Below are 14,848 nucleotides of genomic sequence, written 5' to 3' on the forward strand. Positions count from 1 at the left end.
GGAGCAGGCGCTTTGCAAAGGGAGGCAGGCCCCTGGCCCCAGGCTTCATTCTCCAGCTTTCTCCTTCCCCAGAATGAAGTTGGATTCACTGCCAATTCGCAAGCTAATGGGCTGGAAACTTCTGGCAGGGAGGCAGGCTCACTTGCAGGTCTGGGAGCAACAGCCCTGGTCCCCCAGGAAATGAGTTCACTGTATCCAGTTCAAACTCTAGGTTTGCTCGAGGCCACAGGAATCCATATTAAAAAGCAAAGACATTACGTGGCCAACAAAGGTCCGTCTAGTCAAAGCTATGGTTTTTCCAGTGGTCATGTATGGATGTGAGAGTTGGACCATAAAGAAGGCTGAGTGCTGAAGAATCGATGCTTTTGAACTGGGGTGTTGGAGAAGACTCTTGAGAGTCCCTTGGACTTCAGGGAGATCCAACCAGTCCATCCTGAAGGAAATCAGTCCTGAATATTCATTGGAAGGACTGATGCTGAAGCTGAGACTCCAATACTTTGGCCACCTGATGCGAAGAACTGATTCATTGGCAAAAACCCTGATACTGGGAAAGAGTGAAGGCAGGAGAAGGCGACAGAGGATGAGATGGCTGGGTGGCATCACCGACTCAATGGACATGTGTTTGAGTAAGCTCCAGGAGTTGGCGATGGACAGAGAGGCCTGGCGTGCTGCAGTCCATAGGATCACAGAGTTGAACACGACTGAGCGACTAAACTGAACTGAACTGAACAGGGCGCCAGGGTGCCCTGAGGCCAGCTAGATGGCGCCCCCTAGTGGGAGACTGACTCACCCTGGAACCACAGGCGTGTACTCAGTAGCTCAGTCATGTCTGACTCTGCGACCCGATGGACTGTAGCCCACCAGGCTCCTCTGTTCATGAGATTCTCCAGGCACGAATACTGGAGTGGGTTGCCATATCCTTCTCCAGGAGATCTTCCCTACCCAGGGATCGAACCCGCATCTTCTGCGTTGGTAGGTAGGTTCTTAACTACCGGGACATCTGAACCACAACCCCTAAATGGGATATTTAAGGCACCCCCACAGACTTTCCTGGGACCCCACAAACACCTCTGAAGAAAATACTCACCTCAGAAGATCCCTGGGACTTCAGCTTCTTTCTCAGCAAATTCGGGGAGTGGAATATTGAAGTCTTCTCTGCCCTTCAACCAGAACGTGATTTGTTCTCCTTTGCCCTGTGGGAAGTCAAGGAGAGCTGGTGAATCTCAGAGCAGGAGGGGCTGTCTGTCAAGTGTGGTCTCTCTGCAGACAACTCAGGTCATCCTTGCTGGCTTCCTGAGAATCATGTCTGTAGCCCAAACTGCAACCAGGCAGGAGCTGCCTCCATAAGGGACAAGCTTCATCACCGATGAAAGCGTGATCATGTCCTTGGACTAGGCTGATAAGCCCAAATGGACACTCAGCAAGTGGCCTAGGGGGTGAGGGCCAGTGGAGTCTCAATCTACTGCAAAGAAAAGCTTTTAAAATAATAATAAAATCTGTTGAGCTCTTACCGTGAGCAGGCCACCAGGGGAAACACCTCACATCCAGGTTCACAACACTCACAGCCACCCTGTGAGGGCAGTCTTATCACTGTTCCCATTTTACAGATGATAAAACCAAGCCCCCAGATCAGACAGCTAGGAACAGGATTCATAGCTAGGTCTACACTTCCGCCATCTAAAAAAAGCTTCCTCTTACCTGACATTAGATGATGCCAGAGCCAGGCTTAGTAAACTGAGGAGTTGAAGGTAACCCCCCTCCCTCCACTTCACTTCTTTCCCTGGACCCTGACACTCACTCAAGCTCCCAGAGTCCTAGTAACCACTCACCACCCGCACTGTGAACATCTCCAAGCTGTGAGAAGCACCACCACCCCCAGAAAGGCAAGGTTTATCAAAAAGATGAGGCTGTTTCATGGTACATTTCAGTGATGGACTGGGAGCCAGCATGGAAAGAAGGCAGAGGGAAAGGGAAGAGATACTGAGATGTGTAGAGATGAGATGAGGCCTAAGTGCTCCCAGACCGATGGGCTTCCATCACCTCCACCTGGGCACTTTAGACTCAGGAGAAGGGAAACAGAAGAATGTGGGCACGATTATTCCCGGGTTGTATTTGCTGTTGCTTTGTGTGGGAGACTATTTCATTCTGGGGTGTTCAGGCAGAAGCCAGGAGACCAGCGCAGCAAAGAGGAAGGAGGCGTCGCACAAGAGGTTAGTCTAGGTGGGAGCCAAGGTCACAGATTCCATGCTTGACCATCAAGGCAGCCGTACAGCCCTCTCTGGAGGAAGACAACTGGCAATCAAGAGTGCTCTATGTGGACCTCAGTGATCTCCACGAACCAGGGCATGGAGACTCACTCATTCCATCAAGTTCCTTGACATCTCCTTCCAGGACCCAAGTGGCCCTGGTCTTACCTTGACTGGAATGGTGCCTCTCTTTTGCAAATTGTACCCCCCCCCCCACTCCAAATGCCAGCAGGATGCCTGCAGTACTCTGAGAGACCTGGATCCGGACAGCTGCCAGAAACCAGTTACAGTCTAGTCATCACCATGGTTGTGAAGTTCCTATGGATGTTAAAAGTAGAGCAAAGGCTGAGGGAACACCTCACACTTGGCTCAAATTCTGGCACTGCCAGCACGTCTCATTAAGCGAATCACAGACAACATCTCCCACATCTGGGACACATGGGCTGGGACCCCAAATCATACAGGCAGTTTTCACACACTGCTGGGTGTTGCTCAAGCTTTAATAGGTTCAGTTTAAAAATAAGAACTGACTCCATATGCAAGTTGGTGTTCCTGATGGATGGAGGTCAGCAGGGCCCCTCGGGTTCCCTGGGATGGTACCAGAACTGAGATATACCACTGAAAAGGTCCTTTGTAACTTGAACTGCAACCAAAGTGAGGCTTGGAGCCTACCTCAGCACTTCCAATTTCATATTTTATCCTTGAACTCTTATAAGTGAAGACAGTGGTTTAAATCTGGATTTGGGAACTCAGTTGATTAACTTAGACAAAAAAGTAATCAGAGGGGAGAAGATTTTGTGTGTGTCTTATGTGCTATGAAAGATTTACAAATTCAAAAGAATGTTCATCTAAATTTTTTAATATTTAAATCACTAAATAATTAGTTTTCCAGTTGATAGATGTCTCAGTCAATAAATGGCATATATATGTCTAGCAATAATCAGTGCAATAAAACTTCTCTGAAGCAAAAGAATTTGATGTTCCCCAGAGTTCCTGGCCATAGATTTCTTTGGTATCACCAAAACTATACACCAAGTTTGGCGCATTGCTACTGACAGGCCAAATTCTGCCTACCAGCTGTGTTTGCAAATAGTTTTATTGGAACATAAACACACCCAATATTTACAGGTTGCAAACTGCTGCTTCTGCATGACAACAGTTACATAGTTGCAACAGAGATTATAGCCTGCAAAGCCTAAAATACTTACTCTCTGGTCCTGCTCCGAAAGTTGGCCAACTCCTACTCCATATTTAAATGATCTTACCCTATGTGTACATGACTGTTTAGGATGGAAAGTCTTAGAAGGAGCTGTCATGTGTGTTTACAGGGCTCCATCAAGAGCTCAGTGCAAAGGCTTATCTACAAAGCTTGCAACCAGTGTTGTCTAAAATGGATAATGATCTTATCCTTCAGATGGAAAAGAGTAGACAATGCAAATGGTCTTCTAAAAATACTCTCTGGTTAAAGATAGGGGACCAGAGGGACAGCGAGCTTGTGTTTGCAAAGTGCTGTAAACAATACCCACGCAAACTGCTGCTTTCCATTCTGGACGCCACGTTCATGGTGTCTCCAAACGGGCAGCATCTGGGCATGGTGACTCCCACCACGCCAGCCACCACGGGACCTGCAAAGCCAAGGACAGAGGGGCACGGCCAGTCCGCAATTTCCCCAGTGTCAACTCCACAATGCACACCCAGTCAGCAAATGTTTGTCAACTACTCTCCTGGGGCAAAGTTTGGCAACAGATTTCAAGGTTTACAATGAGGCAAACTACGGAATTCACAGACTCTGAGCAGAAAGCAACATAATCAGTTGTTATGGGTTGAATGTCTGTGTGCCCCACCTCACATTCACATGTTGAATCTCTAAACTCAATACAGTGGTATTAGGAAGTGGGGCCTTTAGGTGGTAATTAGCGGAGGTCATGAGTGTAGGCCTCTTTTGATGGGATTAGTGCCCTTGTAAGAAGAGGAATTGGGCTTCCCAGGTGGCACTAGTAGTGAAGAACCCGCCTGCCAATGGAGGAGACATGAGACGTAGGTTCGATCCCTAGGTCTAAAAGACCCCTTGGAGGAAGGCATGGCAACCCACTCCAGTATTTTTGCCTGCAGAATCCCAGGGACAGAGGAGCCTGGTGGGCTATAGTCCATGGGGTCGCAAAGAGTCAGACATGACTGAAATGACTTAGCCCTGAAATGAACAGGAAGAGGCACCAGAGTTATCTCTCTTTTTCCACATGAGGACGCAGCCAGAAACTCTACACGCTTGAAAAGGTAGAACCCACCGTGGTAGAATCCTTGAGCTTAGACTTTCCAGCCCCCAGAACTGTCAGAAATGTGTGTAGTTTAAGTCACCCAGTCTATGTATGGCATTTTAACAACCAGGCTGCTGCTGCTGCTGCTAAGTCACTTCAGTCGTGTCCGACTCTGTGTGACCCCACAGATGGCAGCCCACCAGGCTCCCCCATCCCTGGGATTCTCCTGGCAAGAACACTGGAGTGGGTTGCCATTTCCTTCTCCAATGCATGAAAGTGAAAAGTCAAAGTGAAGTTATTCAGTCATGTCCGACTTGTAGCGACCCCATGGACTGCAGCCTACCAGGCTCCTCCATCCATGGGATTTTCCAGGCAAGTGCACTGGAGTGGGGGGCCATTGCCTTCTCCTAACAACCAGGCTGACTAAGACATAAACCAATGATGATGTTATTCACGCACTGGGGATGTACACAAAGCATCAGCGGCACAAACATAGGGGTGGTTAATTCTGGTTAGGAGTCAGGGTCTATTTTAGTTAAGCTGTGGAGGAGAGGGAGGAAAAGGTCTGGCTACCATAATTTGCAGGGTCCAGTCTCAAATGACCATAAGGGATCTTCCATTCAAAAATTATCAAGAATTTCAAGACAGTGACAGAATAGCATTTAATCAAGTGCAGATCATCTATTCCCAAGTCACAGGCCCATGAGTTTGATAATTTGATGGTGAGGCACAGATGCAAAGCAGTTCTGGTAATAACAGTTCTGGTTTGGAGGCTCCTCCTTTTTGGGGGCTAAACACCTTGGAATCTTTGTGTGTCCTTGTTGTTACCAAGCAATCTGGCTAAGTAGAAACACACAAGCAAAGATGATTCAATCTTTTCTTCACCCCTGAGGATTTTACCATTTGGTTTCGGGGCTTCTGAAAGCCTCAGGCCTAGGGTGTGGATTTAGAACTATCTGCTGCTGACTTTGCTTTCACTTTTCACTTTCATGCATTGGAGAAGGAAATGGCAACCCACTCCAGTGTTCTTGCCTGGAGAATTCCAGGGACGGGGGAGCCCGGTGGGCTGCGGTCTATGGGGTCGCACAGAGTCGGACATGACTGAAGCGAGTTAGCAGCAGCTGCTGTATCTGGGCCACAAGGCCACCTGCCCTTAGTGCTGTCTACCTGTGTGGAGACCAGTCCGGAGCTTCAGCTTCTCCTTGGGCATGTGCCCAATCTGAAAGTGGATGGTGGCACCGAGGAAGTGCAAGGACATCGTGGCAATCTCGTCCACGTGTCAGATTCCAGTGCAAATGGGAAGTCTGCTTGCTAGCCACCATGTATGCATCTCCAATGGTTTCAACCTGGAAACAAAGGAAGAAACGGCTTTGTGTTCTTCCCAAGGGAGGCTGGGAGTGAGGGGATGAGTGCAAGTCAAGGCCCCTTGCTACTGATCCTGCTTTGGGCTCCATCCTTGGAAGGGCCACACTCCATGACCTCCACCCCGTCCAAGTCCTAGCATTTCCTCAAGGTCCCACCCTTGTCCCATTTCCTCCACGAACCCTTCCTTCCCCAACCCTCTTCCCCAGTCACGGCTTTCCCTTCTGAAATCTGAGGCTGCCGGTGACCGTATTCTCCCAACCCAAGTTCAAAACTAGTTAGGCAGACAGCGACACACTGATGAGGCAAACCTTGTAAGATCACCTGGGTCCATCAAGGGCAGTCCATCTTATCCAACCTGGAATAGCTTCACTCCACAGAAGGGCCCTTAGGTACCATTATGCATACATTTATACTATACAAAATATATAAATGTAGGCATCTGTCTTCTTTTTCCCTAATCCTCCTAATAAAATCATCTTTCAGATCCTTCATCCACAAGAGATAATAAATGACAAGCATAAGTATAAAGTTACAGCTCCTTTCAGATCCATCTGCATTTCAGCAGATTCCAGCGATGATGGTAAAGGTGAAATTTCAGGCCTTAGCCAGGCAGTAAGAACACGTCTGCCTCCTGGTGACACTGAAATTACCCAAAATCAACAAGCACACAAGTCAAACTGCTTCTAGGCTACCTCACCCCACCTTGGGCACATCCTTTAGAAATACAAACTGATTAGTTCACGCAAAGCATAGCCGAGAAGAAAACGCTACAAGGCAATCCCAGAGGAGCATCTTCTAAGCAGAGCAGCTTCTGTTTTTGTTGGGTGAATATGATCTGCTCTTTGTGACTGTCTGTACTATCTTTCTATCCACTCTTGAATTGGGGCTACATCGCTGGGGAACTTTGGGGGAATACCACTGAGGATGTGTTGCCAGAGGACGTGATTACATTGCCCCTTCCTGATCCAGGACCATAGGCAGAGAGCCCTGCCATAAGAGGTCAGAGCTGATGAGCTTGTGGCTGCCCACCTGGTGCGTGTGAACACGGGCATCCTGGAGTCATCATCTGGCCCCACCAGAAAACATATAAAGTGGCCTTGTCATTAATGAATGAAGTCAAACCGCCAGCTCTTGTTCTCTTCCCCTGCAAAACTCATCTTTCATTCTAGGTGACCTTGTTCATACATCTCCAGAGTAATAGTACTAGTCAGGTAGTTGCTATCTGACCTTTAGTCATGAGTCTGATAATCTAAGCTTGAATTGCTAAGGATCACAGTAATAGAAGTGAGACACACCGGATTCAAAGACAGTCTTTAAAGGAGAGTAAATGTGAGCCTCTCTGAATATGAAAAAGAAATATTCAGGAGGGAACTGGAGGAATTAGCCAGTAGAAGGTCAATGCCTGTTTGAGAAATGTGTTTACTGTGAGATAAAATAATGGAAGGAAACAGAGGGAACAGCTGATGATTCTTGACAAGCACCTACATCTGTGATGAATCAAGCCCTTTTCCAAGAAAACAAACAAGAATCAAATATTGAGTTTCTGCCATGAATTGAGATAGACTGCCAGCCTAAAATAGAGCCTTCTTCCTGACTGATGTCTTGGTCTGAATTCATCTTCATTTTTGCCCGGGGGGACAGCTACAAGGGTCATGTGTGCCCCCATGACCCAGGAAACCGGGTGTCTCACCTTATACACGTCACAGGTTTTAATGATGTGATCAAATAAACTGTACGGCTCGTTAAGGAGCTTCACAACTTGCAGGGGGGAGCTGAGAGAGCAGAGTTTTGTGAATCCAACAATGTCAGAGAAAAAGATTGTCACGGACTCAAAATGCTCTGGTTCCACGGACCTTCCTGCTATAAGCTGTTCTCCAGTGAAGCTGAAAACAGAGAATAAGGATGTTTTCGAATAGTATCTTATTTATATTGCCTCCTACACATCCCTACAAAGTCTCCCTTGGTAGACCTTTTTTGCTTCAGTGCATTGGATTTTTGGTTAACAAGAATCCATCATCTAGAGGGAATTTTCTGACACCCATCTCCCAGCCTGCATTTTCTCTAAAGAGATTTTTTAATTGGTAGGTATAAATTCGGGGAGGGGTGAGAAGCAGGTCACATAAATGCCTTTTCAAAAAGATTTTCTCCCTGAGGGAACTGCATTTTCCCCTACTGGTTATAGAGTTGATTAGAAAGACTCAGCCTGCAGATGTGGAAACAATTGTAAACACTCATCAATTCATTAATTAACATTTTTGCTTCTGTCAACCAATCTCACATCAACACATTCAAATCGCCAACCCCCTTTTTTTGTCAAGACACAGGGAAGGGTACAGGAATTTTAACAGCAGATGCTCTGTCGAGTGTTCAGAGAGTGCCCAGGTGATAACAGAGCCAAAAGCGAAGCCAAGTTTTGAATCTGGTTAGTAGTGCGTATTGTGCAAAGTATCTGGACAGACGTATAATATAAATAATCTGATAGTGAAGAACAGGGAAGCCTGGTGTGCTGCAGTCCCAGGCGTCCCAAACAGTGGGACACGACTCAGCGACTGAACAATAATCTGAATAGACCGAGAGTATCGGACTCATGCGGAGAAGGCGATGGAACCCACTCCAGTACTCCTGCCTGGAGAATCCCAGGGACGGGGGAGCCTGGTGGGCTGCAGTCCATGGGGTCGGGAAGGGTCGGACACGACTGAGCGACTTCACTTTCACTTTTCACTTTCATGCATTGGAGAAGGAAATGGCAACCCACTCCAGCACACTTGCCTGGAGAATCCCAGGGACGGGGGAGCCTGGTGGGCTGCGGTCTATGGGGTCGCACAGAGCCGGACACGACTGAAGCGACTTAGCAGCAGCAGCAGCCTCATCGGACTCATGAAGCCAGAGCGCCATCTAGTGGTATCCTCCTATTGCTGCACTCACTATATTCCATCTTTTACAGATCTATATTCTGTAATTCCTGTGGATTAGAGGGCATTTGCTTCTGTCTCCCTTTACAAAATGTACCAAATTACACACAGAATGCTTGACCCATTTTAGAAGAGCCTAACAGTCTCTTAAGAAAAGAACAAAGGAAATTGTCTCTCCATGTGGGACCTCCTTAAATAGCAATGGTGTTGCTTGCTGGTTCTTTTGTCAAGGCCCCCGGAACTTTAGAATACCTGGGCAGTATTGTGGACTAAAGCTGATCCATTTTCCTCTTCTCGGCCAGCAGCTGGTCAGTCCTCTCTCCCACCACCTCCTCCAGGTGATTGGCGTACACTTCCATCTTGCTTACCACACTGTCTCTAGTACACTCACGCAGCTTTAAAAGAACCCAGAGTTCTTTGTCCAAGAACTTTAGGGCCACAGTAGAACACAGCATCCAAGTATACATTCCGAGACAGCAGGTCTTGCCCTTAAGCTTTCATCCTCAAGGGCTGCCAATGGACAGCAGTGAAAAGCCAGTGGCCATAGGCACGTGGCAGGACAGTCTGTCCTTTACCAGCCCTGTGATCTTGAACTGCCTGCTTCTTTCCAGCCTCAGTTTCTTCATCTGAGACATGAGGATAATAATACATACTTCATAGGGTCCTTCAGAAAATTCAGGGAGGCAGTGAGTACTAGGGTTGTGTCTGCTACTCAGCAGGCACTGAACAAACAGCAGCTTTCACTGCCCTCCCCACACCACTCTTCCCTACATGTTTCATGTCATTGTCACGGGCGTGCAGAAATGTAGGTTTCAGGATGAGTTGTTCTTCTCTCTTCAGATGGCAATACCAGATGTTTTATTTTCTGGTGGCAGATATCGGGGGCATTTCTAGATCCCATAGGCTCTTGTTTTATTTATTTATTTATTTATTTATTTATTGAGGTGCGTAGGAATGATTTTATTTTTTTTCTTGCTTTTTATTTTTTTATTTTACTTTTTTAAAATATAAATTTATTTATTTTAGGCTCTTGTTTTAGAGGCATCTTCAGAGTAATCAAATAAATTTTTCATCTTTCACAGGAGGAGACTGAGGCTCTTATAGGAAATACACTTACCTTAACATTGGCGACTCTATTTTCTAAGTAAAAAGTATTCACTGACCTGAGACCTACTATTTCAAACTATTTTGATATGGAGAATGCGGAACACAGGGCTGTTCTGTTAAGAACGTACAGTGGAATGGCCAAATTAGGAGTAAATGCCCGACTCCTACCCAGGCATCTATCAACTCCAGCTACTTCTCAAAGGCTGTACCTTCTGACATTCAACGGGTCACAAGATGACACAGTGACCCTCATGTGAAGCCACTACTGAGAAAACTATTCAAGAGGCATGAATAATTAAAGTCGATAACCTACTCTAAGTTCGGTGAATAGTTTTTTTTTTATCCTACCATCTAGTCCCAGTGAATGAGTCATAACCCCCTGGAATGCTGGCTTGAAAAAGATTCTGAGGTCATATCAGAACTCCTTGGGAAGGAGAGTCTTGATTGATAAGCAGTATCTGGGGTGGACAAAGGAGGGCAATGAAAGTCTGATCCTTGTTTATGTCGTTTATGGAATAAAGGGCGGATCTGCCACTAGACTTCAGCCAGCACGCGGCACAGCGCTTTGTATATGATGGGCACTGAATGAGTACATGATGGAGGAAGAAAAGGAAGGGAGGGAGGGAGGGAGGCACACAGAATCAGTCATAGTCACGGAGCTTTAAAACTCTGATGGTTCAATAATTAGGAGAGAACCTCTGCCACACACCTAACTCACCCTCCGGACAGGCTTCCTGTAAATTCTGATGGTTCAATAATTAGGAGAAAACCTCTGCTACACACCTAACTCACCCTCCGGACAGGCTTCCTGTAAAACCTTGATGGAACAGAAAGTGGGCCTTTTCTCTGGAGATTCATCCCAGCATGCCTTCACCATGACCATCGTAATTTCATTTCCCTCCTCCTCCGATAGGGAAGGTCGATGTGGCTCGGAGGCCGTAGGGTCCTTGATTCGGTGGATGATTTCTGAAATCCATTTGGAGTTTAGGTAGCTCAATGCCTGAACTTTGGGCCATTGAGGACACTTCACTTTACACAGAGGTGTTTTCAAATTTACAAATTCAGTTTTTAAGCAAATCAAACAGGTTAAAATTTCAAAGAAATCTGAATATTTTACAGGAAATATTAGAATTCTCCTGGAAAATGAGGACTCCTAATGTATACCCTTATTAACCTGATTTTTTTTCTAATAAAACTTTTCTTGAAATGAAGGATATCTCCCCGTGATTTCAGGAGTATATATGCGTTTGGTACTAGAAACACTCTAAGTGTGCTTTATGAAATTTGCATTACCAGTAAAATTTTTCATAAAAGTTATTTTAACAAACAATAAATTGTAACTAATATGTTCTGCCTCTGTGTCCAACTATGTAAACCTACTTTCTTTCACTTCCTCATTAGCATCTACAGACTTTTATTAAACATTCTGGTTTGTAGAGGAAATAATATTTGATAACGATGTACATGTTTTTGTTATAAAAACCCTGTGGGTGTGACAAAATGAATGAATCTTAAATTTTTTACTAAGTGTAAGAAGCCAGTCTGACAAGGCTACATTCTGTGTGATTCTGTGTATATGATATCCCAGAAAAGGCAAAATTGTAGACAGAAAATAGATCAGAAGCTGCCAGGAATTGGGGAAGGAGAAAAGTTACATAGGGGAAGCACTGGGGATTTTTTTATGGTTATGAATTATTCTGCACAAAATTTGCATTGGTGGGTCGTGGCACTGTGTATTTGCCAAAACCCACAGGACTTTATAGCACAAAGAATGAATCATAAAGAATGTAAGTTTAAAAATATATCAGTTGGGAGACTGGACAACTGCAAGACAGAATACAGACAGAGACCAAAGAATCTGGTTTACAAATGTGTGACATGACCTCACTGAAGGGGGAGGGAGTAAAGCACTGATGGAAGCAGCTTCTAAAATGAGAAGATAGGGACTTTCCTGGCAAGTCCAGTGGTTAAGATTCTGAGCTTCTGCTGTAGGGGACATGGGTTCAATCCCTGTTTGGGGAAGTTCCACATGCCACTAGATACATTAAAAAAAAAAAAAAAGAGTTCTCTGAAGGTGGTCCTTGGTGTTCACTTCCTTAGTGGTCCAATGGTTAAGAATCTGCCTTGCAATGTAAGGAATGTTGGTTTGATCCAGGTCAAAAAAGTAAGATCCCACATACCACAGGGCAATTGAGCACATAGGCGGCAACAAAAGAACCTGCATGACTCAATGAAGATTCTGCACGCCACAACTAAGACTTAATGCAGCTAAATAAATAAATATTTAAAAATAAAATAAAATGAGTAGGGATGGTAAGACTAAAGTCAAAAGGAAATGTCCATAATCACTATCCTCTAGCTGGTAGAACTGCTTCTTCTGGGGATTCAGGTGAACAACTCTGATGCTACTGTAAACATATACTGGGATTGAACAAATAAACAGGTGGCAGATGGCGGGAGCCAGGATGCTCGCTATTGGAAAAGGAGGTTATGCATAAGTGATGGGGAGAGAATAAAATAAACGAACCGTGCAATAATGACACTGGAGATGTCAACATGAACTCATGTTTGCCTTAACACAGACACAGATGGGGAGTTAATGATATGAATGTGTATGTACATGTGAGTTAGTATACACACACATACTATCTCACTCTGTCTACTAAGAGGGGCTAGAAACAACAGTATGCCCATAGCAACAAGCACATCTAGCATCCAGGTGTTCATTTTCCAATAAAGGAGTCGAGTTTCTTAAAAAAAAGCAGTTGACTCTAGTACTGAAGCAGGGAAAATCCAAGATGAGGCTAAAGCATCTTATACCACCAGAAACTAAGGAAGCACAAAATAAAACCCTGCAACAGGTATATGTCAAAGGTATACAGAAGACAATCGAAATGAAACGGTCAAAGATGAAACAATTTGAGCAAAAAAGTAGTATTAGATAACTCAGAATATAAAATAACTATCTCATACAATAAATTATATATACATATCATAAATGAAATATAATAGGTAACTGAATGAATAAATAAATGGGAGAACATAGACAAACCCATAGAAATAAATTCCAAAGAATTTATGCAGATTGTTCTCCATTCAAGGAGGTGGAGCACATGCCCCTGTCCTTACAAGAAACCTTCACATAGTGACTTCTTTCTCAAGAGGACAGTATAGGGAAAGAGGAAATCAAGTCTCAAACGTTAGTGTTAGCGGGTCTCAGAATCAACTGGGGAGCTAATTAAAACACAGATCCTGGGCACATCCCTCTACTTTTCAATTCAAATAACCCTCCAGGTGATTCTGATGCCCGCTAAACTGTTTGACAGTATGAGTGCTCAGTCACTAAGTTGATTTCGACTCTTATCGACTCTATGGACTGTTGCCCGCCATGCTCCTCTGTCCGTGGGTTTCTCCAGGCAAGAATACTGGAGTGGGTTGCATGCTGTGTGCTTCTCCAGATCTTCCTAATCCAGGGATTGAACCACTGTCTCCTGTGTCTCCTGCATTGGCAGGCAGATTCTTTACCACTGCGCCACCTGGGAAGCAATGAAATGTTTGAGAACCATTGCTCTAATGTGTGCAGGGAATTGATATTGTTCCCAGGACCAGGATTTGTTTGCAGGGATGTAGAGGTTAATGGAAGGGAGTGTTTGCCCATAAACGATGCGCTTATTGTACCCTTCCTGGTTGTGGTCCTCTGTACCCATCATCCCCTGTGACTGCCTCTCATTCAGCTTGGTGAGCAGATGACCACAATGAGGGGGAAATGCACCCACTGTCCATAGTCTTTCCACACACCCCCTCCCCCCCCCAGCTGGCACAATCACGTGGCAGCTGAGCTTAACAAGGGTAGGTGGGCTTCCACCTGGGTTCAGTGAGGGAACATCTGTTAGCTGCTTGGTTCCAAATTCAGATACCCCTGGATTTGAGATCAACCTTTAGGGAGGAGTCTCACCTCTCCTACATTTTGCCACAAATTAGAAACCAGAATCTGCTTTCAAAGTGACTAGTACACTCAGAAAGGCTCCTTACTTGAAAAAGTCTCCAGGAAATGCACAGTGATTTAAAGAAGCGGTTTGGGATGGGCCATCAGGGATGGACTAGAAATGGTGGGGAAGGCAGTAAACAAAAGGGGGAAAAGATAAGGGCCCTTCAGGGGGTGCTAGTGGTGAAGAATCCACCTGTCCATGCAGGAGATGCAAGAGACACAGATTCAATCCCAAGATCAGGAAGAAGATCTCCTGGAGAAGGAAATGGCTACTCACTCCAGTATTTTTGCCTGGAGAATCTCGTGGACAGAGGAGCATGGCGGGGTATAGTCCATGGAGTTGCAAAGAGTCAGACATGGCTGAGCACAGCACTGCAAGGGGAAAGAAATCAAGAGAGAAAGGTGGGCTGGTTTACATGCAAACTCACACTCTCACACACACACACACATACATCCTCTCTCCACAACAGTGGATCTCAACCTGAACTATATGTTAGAATCACTTGGGAAACTTTAGAGACCCAGATGCCAAGGTCATACCCCAAACCAGTGACATCAGGCTCTCTGAGGCTGAGATCCAAACCTCAGACATTTCTTAAGTGCCCCAGGAAACTCCAGTGTGCAGCCAAAGTGGAAAATAACAGTGCTAGGGGTTATGCCTACTGTGCATTTTTAAAACAAGTTTGATCAGGTCTTGCTTCACCTCCCATTACTTTTGCCTTTAATTCCCTCATGGAATGTGTTCAGAGACAATCTGGCTCCCCAAATCTCTCAAACCTGAATATATCCTTTGTAAGTAGAAAATTGGACACCACTTCGCAGAAAATTTAAATATGTTTAAAATAGGTCTACCTTTTCAATTTCATGAACAGAAATCGACCCTTAAGAAATAGTCACACATGTCCACAAAGATTCATGACTACTCACTGCAGGAGTTTGAAACAGAAAAAAAAAAAAAAAAAGGGACACAATCAA

The 14,848-nt window shown here is 45.2% G+C and overlaps 1 pseudogene; it reads right to left on the minus strand.

Moving 5' to 3' along the window:
- Positions 1-1,088: 1,088 nt before the first annotated feature.
- Positions 1,089-14,848, minus strand: part of LOC138427937 (guanylate cyclase 2G-like) — a 36,465-nt pseudogene continuing 22,705 nt past the window's right edge.

Source organism: Ovis canadensis, chromosome 22 (assembly GCF_042477335.2).
Source record: "Ovis canadensis isolate MfBH-ARS-UI-01 breed Bighorn chromosome 22, ARS-UI_OviCan_v2, whole genome shotgun sequence".
NCBI lineage: Eukaryota > Metazoa > Chordata > Mammalia > Artiodactyla > Bovidae > Ovis > Ovis canadensis.